This window comes from Medicago sativa, chromosome 5, assembly GCF_051527215.1.
Source record: "Medicago sativa cultivar Bolivia chromosome 5, Bolivia_mono, whole genome shotgun sequence".
Lineage (NCBI taxonomy): Eukaryota > Viridiplantae > Streptophyta > Magnoliopsida > Fabales > Fabaceae > Medicago > Medicago sativa.
The window spans coordinates 65,036,126-65,044,740 of record NC_140753.1 but is presented as its reverse complement, the minus strand read 5'-3'; positions in this window follow the sequence as shown (position 1 = coordinate 65,044,740).

The window sequence follows — 8,615 nt, the reverse complement described above, 5'->3', positions numbered from 1 at the left end:
CTGATCCAGCTTCTGAAGTTGCTGTTGCTACCAACCCAACAACTACCTTTGCATCTTCATCAGCTTCCTCTTTATCAGATCCAGATTCACTACCCAAATCATCCCAGGTTGCCATTAAACTCTGCTTAATCTGCTTCTTGAATTTGCTTGGTTTGAATGTAGACCTCTTTGACTTGTCCTTTGACTTTTCTCTTTGAAGATCAGGGCATTCAACAATGAAGTGTCCCGACTTCTTACAGTTGAAGCATCCCTTCTGATCTTCTTTCTTTGAGCTTCTTGAGTTACCCCTTCTGGAGAGAAACTTTCTGTTCTTCTTGGCCAGATATTGAAGTCTGTTTGAGAGCATGGCCATTTCAGCAGCATCTGGTTCAGAATCTGAACTTGACTGTTCTTCCTCTTCAGATTCAACCACTTTGAGAGCTTTTGATGACTTGCCTTTGGATGGAAGAGCTATTGATTTACTCTTCTTAGTAGACTCATGTTCATTAAGACTTAACTCATGAACTTTGAGAGAACTAACAAGATCTTCGACACTTAAAGTGTTTAAATCTTTAGCTTCCTCAATGGCAGTCACCTTTGGTCTCCATCTGGCAGGTAAGCTTCTGAGTATCTTGCTTACATGATCAGAAGCAACATAGCTCTTCTTTAGAATCTGTAGCCCAGAAACTAAGGTTTGAAACCTTGAGTACATCTCCTCAATAGTTTCATCATCCTTCATCTTAAATAACTCATACTGATGTACAAGCAGGAGAGCCTTTGCTTCTTTGACCTTCTTGCTCCCTTCATAATTTGAACAGAGAGAAGCAAACATAACTTTAGCAGTGGATTTGTCACTCATCTTCATGTACTCTGCTTTGGGTATGGCAGTGACAAGAGCTGCTCTGATAATATGATGCTTCTTGTAGAGTTTCCTCAGTTCTGGAGTATGTTTCTTTCTATCCACAGCAGCTCCTTCTTCATCAAGGACTAAATCACCAACACCATCTTCCAGAATATCCCATAATTCTTCATCTAGGCTCATGATGTAACTGTAAAAATTGGTCTTCCACCAAGAGAACTCTTCAGCATCTCCATTGAACTTTGGAACTTTTCCAACACTGGTTTTCTTACTATCACTATAATCATGTGAGACATTTTTATAGCTAGTATCACCAGAACCATTAGGAGGAGGAGTAGACATGTTTTTCTCAGATCTTTGACTGTTGCACGGTTAAGTGTTACACAACAGACCCAGGCTCTGATACCAATTGAAGGTGAGAAAAACACAAGAAGGGGGGTTGAATTGTGTTTTGAAAAATTCTTCGTTTCTCCTAAACAAATGAATACACTGATCAGAAGCTAAGTGAGACAGCTTCTGAAGTGATGATCAGAATCTAAATGCAGCGGAATAAGACAGAGAGAGAGAAGAAGAACGACACAAAGCAATTATACTGGTTCCTTCCACAATCCGGAAGTAGTCCAGTCCCCCTTGCACTTCCAAGGAGATTTCACTAAGAGTAATATCTGATTACAATTGCTCAAGCACACAAGCAAGAGACTTCCTTTGCTCAAGCACACAAGCTAGAGACTTCCTTTGCTCAAGAACACAATCAAGAGACTTCCTGCTCAAGCACAATTGCAAGAGACTTCCTAACTAAACAAAATTACACAGAAAATTGTTTAAGGTTGAACACTTGATATACAATCAGAGGTGCTCACAATACAAATCAGATACAGACTCAATGGACTTAAGAATTTCTAAGATATGACTTTAAGACACAAAAATTCTAAGTGAATGCAGAACAATTTCAGCAGAGGTTTGGCACTTGTAAAAAAGTTGTGAGTCTTTCGTTCAGCGTTCTTGCATTACCAAAACTCTAAGTCTTCACTCCTTTATATAGAGGTGTGAAAGAGACATTGTGAAATTGCCAGCGCACCAAAGAGTCGTTGTTGAAGCTTGATCTTTCACCAATGATATTTTGCCTGATTTGGTTGTTGTCCTATGAAGAACCAATTTGAAATCCATTCCTTATCCAAAGGAACATCTATGCAGGCGAAGCTGTATTCTGGAGCTGTTTTCTTGTCTTGTAGCGTGGACACAAAACAGAGTAGTGGAGAACGTGGTTGTACAATTCGTACAAAGTACAATGTCAACGCTTTCGTCCAAATTGCAAGCACATGCCTTCAAACACCTTTGAAATGACCGTTGCAATGTTCCACTAATTTTCTGCTGTGTTTTCGAATCCAATAGACAGCTTTTGCAATGTAGATTCTTCAATCTTTGAATCTTTTGCAAATCTAGTTGATCTTCAGCTTCTGGTGAAATGACTTCTGATGAGGCAGCTTCTGATGATGCAGCTTCTGATGAAGCAACTACTGCAGCTTCTGATGGTGCAGCTTCTGATGATGTAGCTTCTGATAATGTGGCTTCTGGACCTTTTGTCTTCAGGAGCACTATTCTTCAGAAGCGCTATTTCTTCAGGAGCAGCTTGACTTCAGGAGCGTATAGCCTTCAGAATCACCTAAACTTCATTTTCCTTTGCTCTTTATTTGCTCATTCAGAACCAATTAATGATGTAACTTTTTAACTGTGGTCCTGTACACTCGAACAAATATTAGCTAGTCCAATTTACAATTTTTAATACCTTGTTATCATCAAAACTCCTTAAGGTTCATTGTTAAACATATTTTGTTCCAACATATTTGAATCAAGCTTTATCCTACTTTTCCAGCAACTTTTGATGCATATGGAGAAGCTACTTTTTGGAGGATAAAACTCAAACAAATCTCACATCACGTGCTGGGCAAGCCCATAAATTCATCCAACATTCATCCATGATGAACCTAGATGAAGAACATCATGAATTTCCAACATTCTGATGAAGAACACATCAACATTCTGATGTTCATCCTGGGAACGCAACAACATTCTGATGGTCAGAATGTTCACCCAGATTTTCAAGTAAAAGCTTGTGGGGCCCAGAACACATGGCATAACACCATTGGACACCCTACAACGGCTATTTGAGCCCAAAGACTCTATAAATACATATCTAAGGCTCAGCAAAACTTGCACCATTGCAAAGCATACAAGAAAACAACTTGGTTTTGTTTGAAGCTTTTGCAATCTGAAATTGATCAATCTCTAAGGCTTTTGTTTCCTTAGTGCACATCAATACTCTCTGTTATCTCGTGCCAAGATAACTTTCTCTTCCCCCTCCTCTGTTTGATTCTCAAACATTCAAACTCCATACAAATTGCAAAGCATACAAGAAAACAACAAAGTTTGTTTGAAGCTTTTGCAAACTTCAATTGATCATCACTGAAGGCTTTCTTCTTACCTTCTTTATAGTGTAAATCAATTTTCTTTCTCCCTCTCTGTTATCTTCTTCACAGATAACTTTTTTTCCTTCCTCTTTTCTTCTTGTCTGTTTGATTCACAAACATTCTTTTTTTTTTTTTAAACTGATGAGCCTAACAAGGCATCACCCAAATTCATTGAAAAAAGAGTGGAATACAAAAGTGAGGGGGGACCAAACCAAACCCTCAATACAAATTAAGAGAACCTATAAAAGGGGAGACCTAGCCTATTCCTGCCAAGGTCAGCTCTAATATTATGAGGAGTAGAAGACCACCATGTAAAACTATCAATAGTTAACCCCATGTTTGCTAACTTGTCAGCACAATGATTTCCTTCTCTATATATATGAGTGATCATGCAGTTCATGTTTGCTAACTTGTCAGCACAATGATTTCCTTCTCTATATATTATGATTCACAAACATTCAAAACTTTATACAAATTGTAACAAAGTCTCATCTAGCTTTAGGGGTACTAAAGTGTTGGTTTGAGCAAAGGTTGTAAAAGTCTAAGTGGTTAACTTAGCAACAAGGTGCAAGCCTGCTGAGGCTTAGAGAATACAGAGCTGAAAGTGTTCAGGTGAACACAGATTGTAAGGTGCAGGATTTGAGAGGTTATCTCAAGCATCATAGTTGAAAAATCTCACGAAAACTGTGAGGAGTAGACTAGCCCGCATTGGGTGAACTACTATAAATCTCTGTGTGTTTATTCTCTCTTCCTTATACTCTTTATTTACTGCAAACACAAACACACACATACACATTTAACTTGTTAATCTGTTTCTGCACTCAGACATCAGAACGTTCTGAAGTCTGTCACTAACTTAACCATTCCAAGTAAACTACTTGAGAATCACTTTTAAAGGTGTAGGTTAATTTTTAAAGGGTCACAATTCAAACCCCCCCTTTCTTGTGACTATTTTATCCACTTCAATTGGCATCAGAGCCCGACTCTATGGTTTGAGCACTTAACAGTGTATGAGGAAAAGATCCAGAAGGAAGTGATGTCAAAGCCTGCAAATCAAAGTGCATGTCACATATGCAACAATGTGGGATACTTCAAAACTAAATGCCCTCTGAAGAAGAAGATGCAAAGATGGCAACCAGAGATGATTTTGAAGTCAACACATGAGTAAAGACAAACTCAAGAAGTGAAGAGGTAAGAAATTCTAATCCTTATCTTTTATATAAAGTGTTTAATAATATCTCATTTGACTCATGCATTTTATCTTAAAAGTATGAACTTTTAAAATAATAACTTTTCTTGTATAAAGAAAGAAAATGTGAAACTACTAATCCTGAATGATATATATCTTAAAACCATTCAAAAATTGTAGTACTATCATTTTTAAATATTTGAGAAACATAAGATTCTCAATGATCAAAAATTTGTAAGATTTAGAAAAGTCTGAATTTTTGAAACAAGATGTTATTTGAAAAGGAAAGTAAAACTTTGAAAAATGACATATTCAACTTTCTAAAGTCTGTTAAGACCTTTCAAAAAGCTGGTTTAGGATTCATAACCTATCACAAACAAAAGTGAGAAGGTAAATGAAAAATGTTCATTTTGAAAAAGAATTCAACATTATGAACCTGCATGTTTTTTTTTTTTGAGAAAAATCCTCATTTCAAAAAGACATTTTATCCTAAATTAGAATGAGCTCAAAAGGTTGAGATTGGTAAAATATAGTTTTCTTGTTTCAACAAATCTGATCATCTTAATTCCGAATGTGGTCATAAGAAAGAATCTCTCAAGAAGAGAAACACTAACCTCCAAGGACCCAAAGTAATACGGGTACCAAGAGCTTTACCAATTTGTGATGCAGGAATGTCTTCTAAATTTCTAGGAAAAACTTGATTCATTTACAAATTATGTTCAAGAAATATGTGGAGATTCTGAAACTTCTCAAGATGGTGCTGAGTTGTTCTAGAACAATGGAACAATTTAAAATGAGTTCAAGTCAAAAAAAAAAAAAAACCAAAACTTCATTTACTTGCACACCTCTAAGAAGCTATCATTTGTCATCACCTAAACATGAACCACAACCTATCCTAGAATACACCAAACCTGATCATGATTCCACAAATCTTAAAGATGTCCCTAAAATCTTCCATAACTTAATTAGACACACTTTACTCCCTAGATGTGGAACCTTGATGCTGATACTAATTTATGTATCATCTCATGATCAAAACAAAACTCAACCTCTGCTTCATAATCCTTCAATACATGATTGATTCTTGTTTGGTTGTCAAACAAATAAGGTATGTTACCTATATATAAAAAGAGGGTCGATAATGAGAAGTATCTTGTCATTTGAGAGAGAGGGGGGGGGGGAGGGAGAGGGAGAGGGGGAGAGAGAGAGAGAGAGAGGGAGGGTGAGAGAGAGAGAGAGATAGAGAGAGTATATGGTGCAAAAATTTCTAATACAGTTTGAAGTGTTGTGGAAGGATGAATTGGGGTGCTGCGAGTCTGCAACGATCGGCCTAGAGCAGTCAGCTTTGAAATTTGAGGAGAAGCAAAGCCTCAGATGCTGGTTACATTAGAGATGTGGAAGAACATTATTCGTTGATGAGCCATAAGAGTAATCAAGAACAGAAGCCAAAGAAAAAGTGGAGGCACAGGCAAAAAATGATATAGAATTAGAATATGGGCCATTTCAAGACGAGAGCAAGAAATCAGAACTAGCAGTCTCAAAGCACGAGAGCGAAGAGGTTTTTTTAGTATATGTGGAATCATGAAATTTGGAAGAACAATGAAGATTGAAGACTTGGTACATGACATTAGGGAAGAAAGTCAAATGGATAACAAAATGAAGGAGAAAGATGTTGATTAACCCGTAAATGAGGAGAAACCAAGAGAAAAAGAAATCAGAGAAGCAGAGCGAGGAACATAAGTGTTTACCATAGTTCATGATGTCAGGGTGAAGGGGTAGGGGAACCCCTTTTCTAGGAGACAACTGAAGTGTCAATGGGCAACATGTGGATGATGTTCTTGAAGGCTTCAAAAATGGAAGAACCAGAAACGGTCTGGAAGGGACATACGCCACCATAATTTGGTTTTCCACTGAGGGGATTGTCACACCCAGCGACAACAAAACTGGGGATGTTAAATTTTTTCCACTTGAACTGCATAGTTGTGTTGCAGGTTCCATTGGCGACACTGCTCACATGACAGAGGTTAAACAAGTAGCAGTGTCACATATTCAAGGCCAAAGTGTAAAAGAGACGCGGGCAAGATCAGAAATTCAGAGCTGGGGTCAGTTTGTCTCTATAAGGCACCTGACCTAATTTATTACAGTCCCTAAATTTCTGATTGAGTATGAAGGATATGTAGGACTGATTATCTCTAATTTATTACAAAGGCCTTTGCTGGAGAGGAACTATTTTAGTTGGTTCCTCCCTGGGTGTATCCACAGGTGACGGAGAAGATGTCATGCCATCCCGTTGAGGAATGCGCACTTCACTTCGTAACTGGGATTTGGCACCGTTGGCAGCCATGGTATTTTATGGAAAGCTTTGGTTTTTAGGATTATAAAAATGGGGGAGCTTATATTTTCCCATAGACGGCGCCACTGATCGTACCTGATCAGAAGGTGACTGTCGGTGCTTTGAATGAGGTGGTTGTGACGGTGGTGGAATACGTCAGAATGCTTCTTGGAGCGGATGGGGGGTGTGTACCTGCAGGCACTCCGACGCTCAAGTCAGTAGAGATCAGAGAGTGAGGGTTTTAGAGGAAAGAAGAGTTCTACCTTGGGGATTGCAATGAGTCCCCTATTTATAGAGGTGGAAGGCTGCAAAGCCGTTGAGGAGGCACTCCTGGCTCCAGCGGTTACGAAATCGTAGGAAGTGTAACCGCCAGAGAGTTTATTGCGGGAACGTGAAGAATGTGCAAAGAGACGTTGGGGTTCGTTTGAACCGGTCTCTTTGCTTCGTGCACCCCCCTCCAGGAGAGGGGGTATGTTGCGAGCAATAATGCCAAACGTGGAGTTTGGGCTTTGAAAGATGTTGGGCCTAAGCTAATGGGCCAAGAGTCCTTTTGACCGGTCCAGAACAATATTTAATTCATGTTTTTGCTAAAAAATTCTAATTTTTACAAAGAGAGACTTTTATAATATTTGAATGGAATACATGATCTGACTTGAAAACAGATAACAAAAGTGTGGACGAAAAAAAATATTAAAGGACTAAAAGTTGAAGAGATTTCTTAGTAGGACTAAAATAAAAAAATAAAATATTTATGGGAGGTTCCAACATGTAGCTTCAAATATTATTACCTATTGGTTTTATTAGATTTATTATTATTATTTTTGGCTTTTTCCATAAGAAATCTGATTATTATTTAAAAATTTTATTTAGTTGTACTTATTTTACAAATGAATCTTTGTTTTTGTTAGATATTTTATAATTGAATATTCGTTTTGACATATTAGACATGATTCATAAAAAATAAATGAATCTTTGTGACTTTTTAAAAAAAAAAAAATATTGTTGTTACTTTTTTTTTTTGAAAATAAAAAATTGTTGTTACTATTAGATATATTTTGCGGGTTCATGTTTGGTCCCCTTCTTGTACAAATTTTTTTTTATTAATAAAATTTTATGAGCGTTGAGGCAGAGGATGGAGGTGGTCTTGGGGTGTCAACCTAGTTGGGATGTTTTGACGTCTTATGATGTCTTTCATTGCTTTTAATTCAGCTATTAGATATAATTTATAAATGAATAGTTGGTTTTATTAAATTTATAATTTTTTTGTGGCTTTTTGCAAAGGAAATCTGATTATTATTTAGTTTTATTTTATTTTATTTAGTTACTAGTGCAAAAATGTGTCTGTCTTTCTGCTCTTTTTATTGTGTTAACGTTTAAAAATTATGAACGTTGTTTTTTTAATGAAATTTTGATTTTAATTAAAACTAAAAACATAAATGTTTGTTGCTTTCAAGTTATAACAAATCATTTGTCAAAATAAAAGTTATAACAAATCAAACTAACCATTATTATTTATTTCAATGACATCAACACTATAACAAAAAAAATATATAATCTTCCTTAAAAAAAACAAAAAAATATAATCTAAATTCTTTTTTTTAATGACACCAACAACAATCTATATTATAGAAAATGTTGTTTAAGGGTATAATTGAAATAATGAAAAAGTAAGTATAAATATAATCATCTATTTTGTTACACTTTTTGTAAAGGAAAAAACCAAACATATACATAGATTCATTTCGTGTTTGTTACATTTTTTTTAATATTTAAATTTATTCTTATATA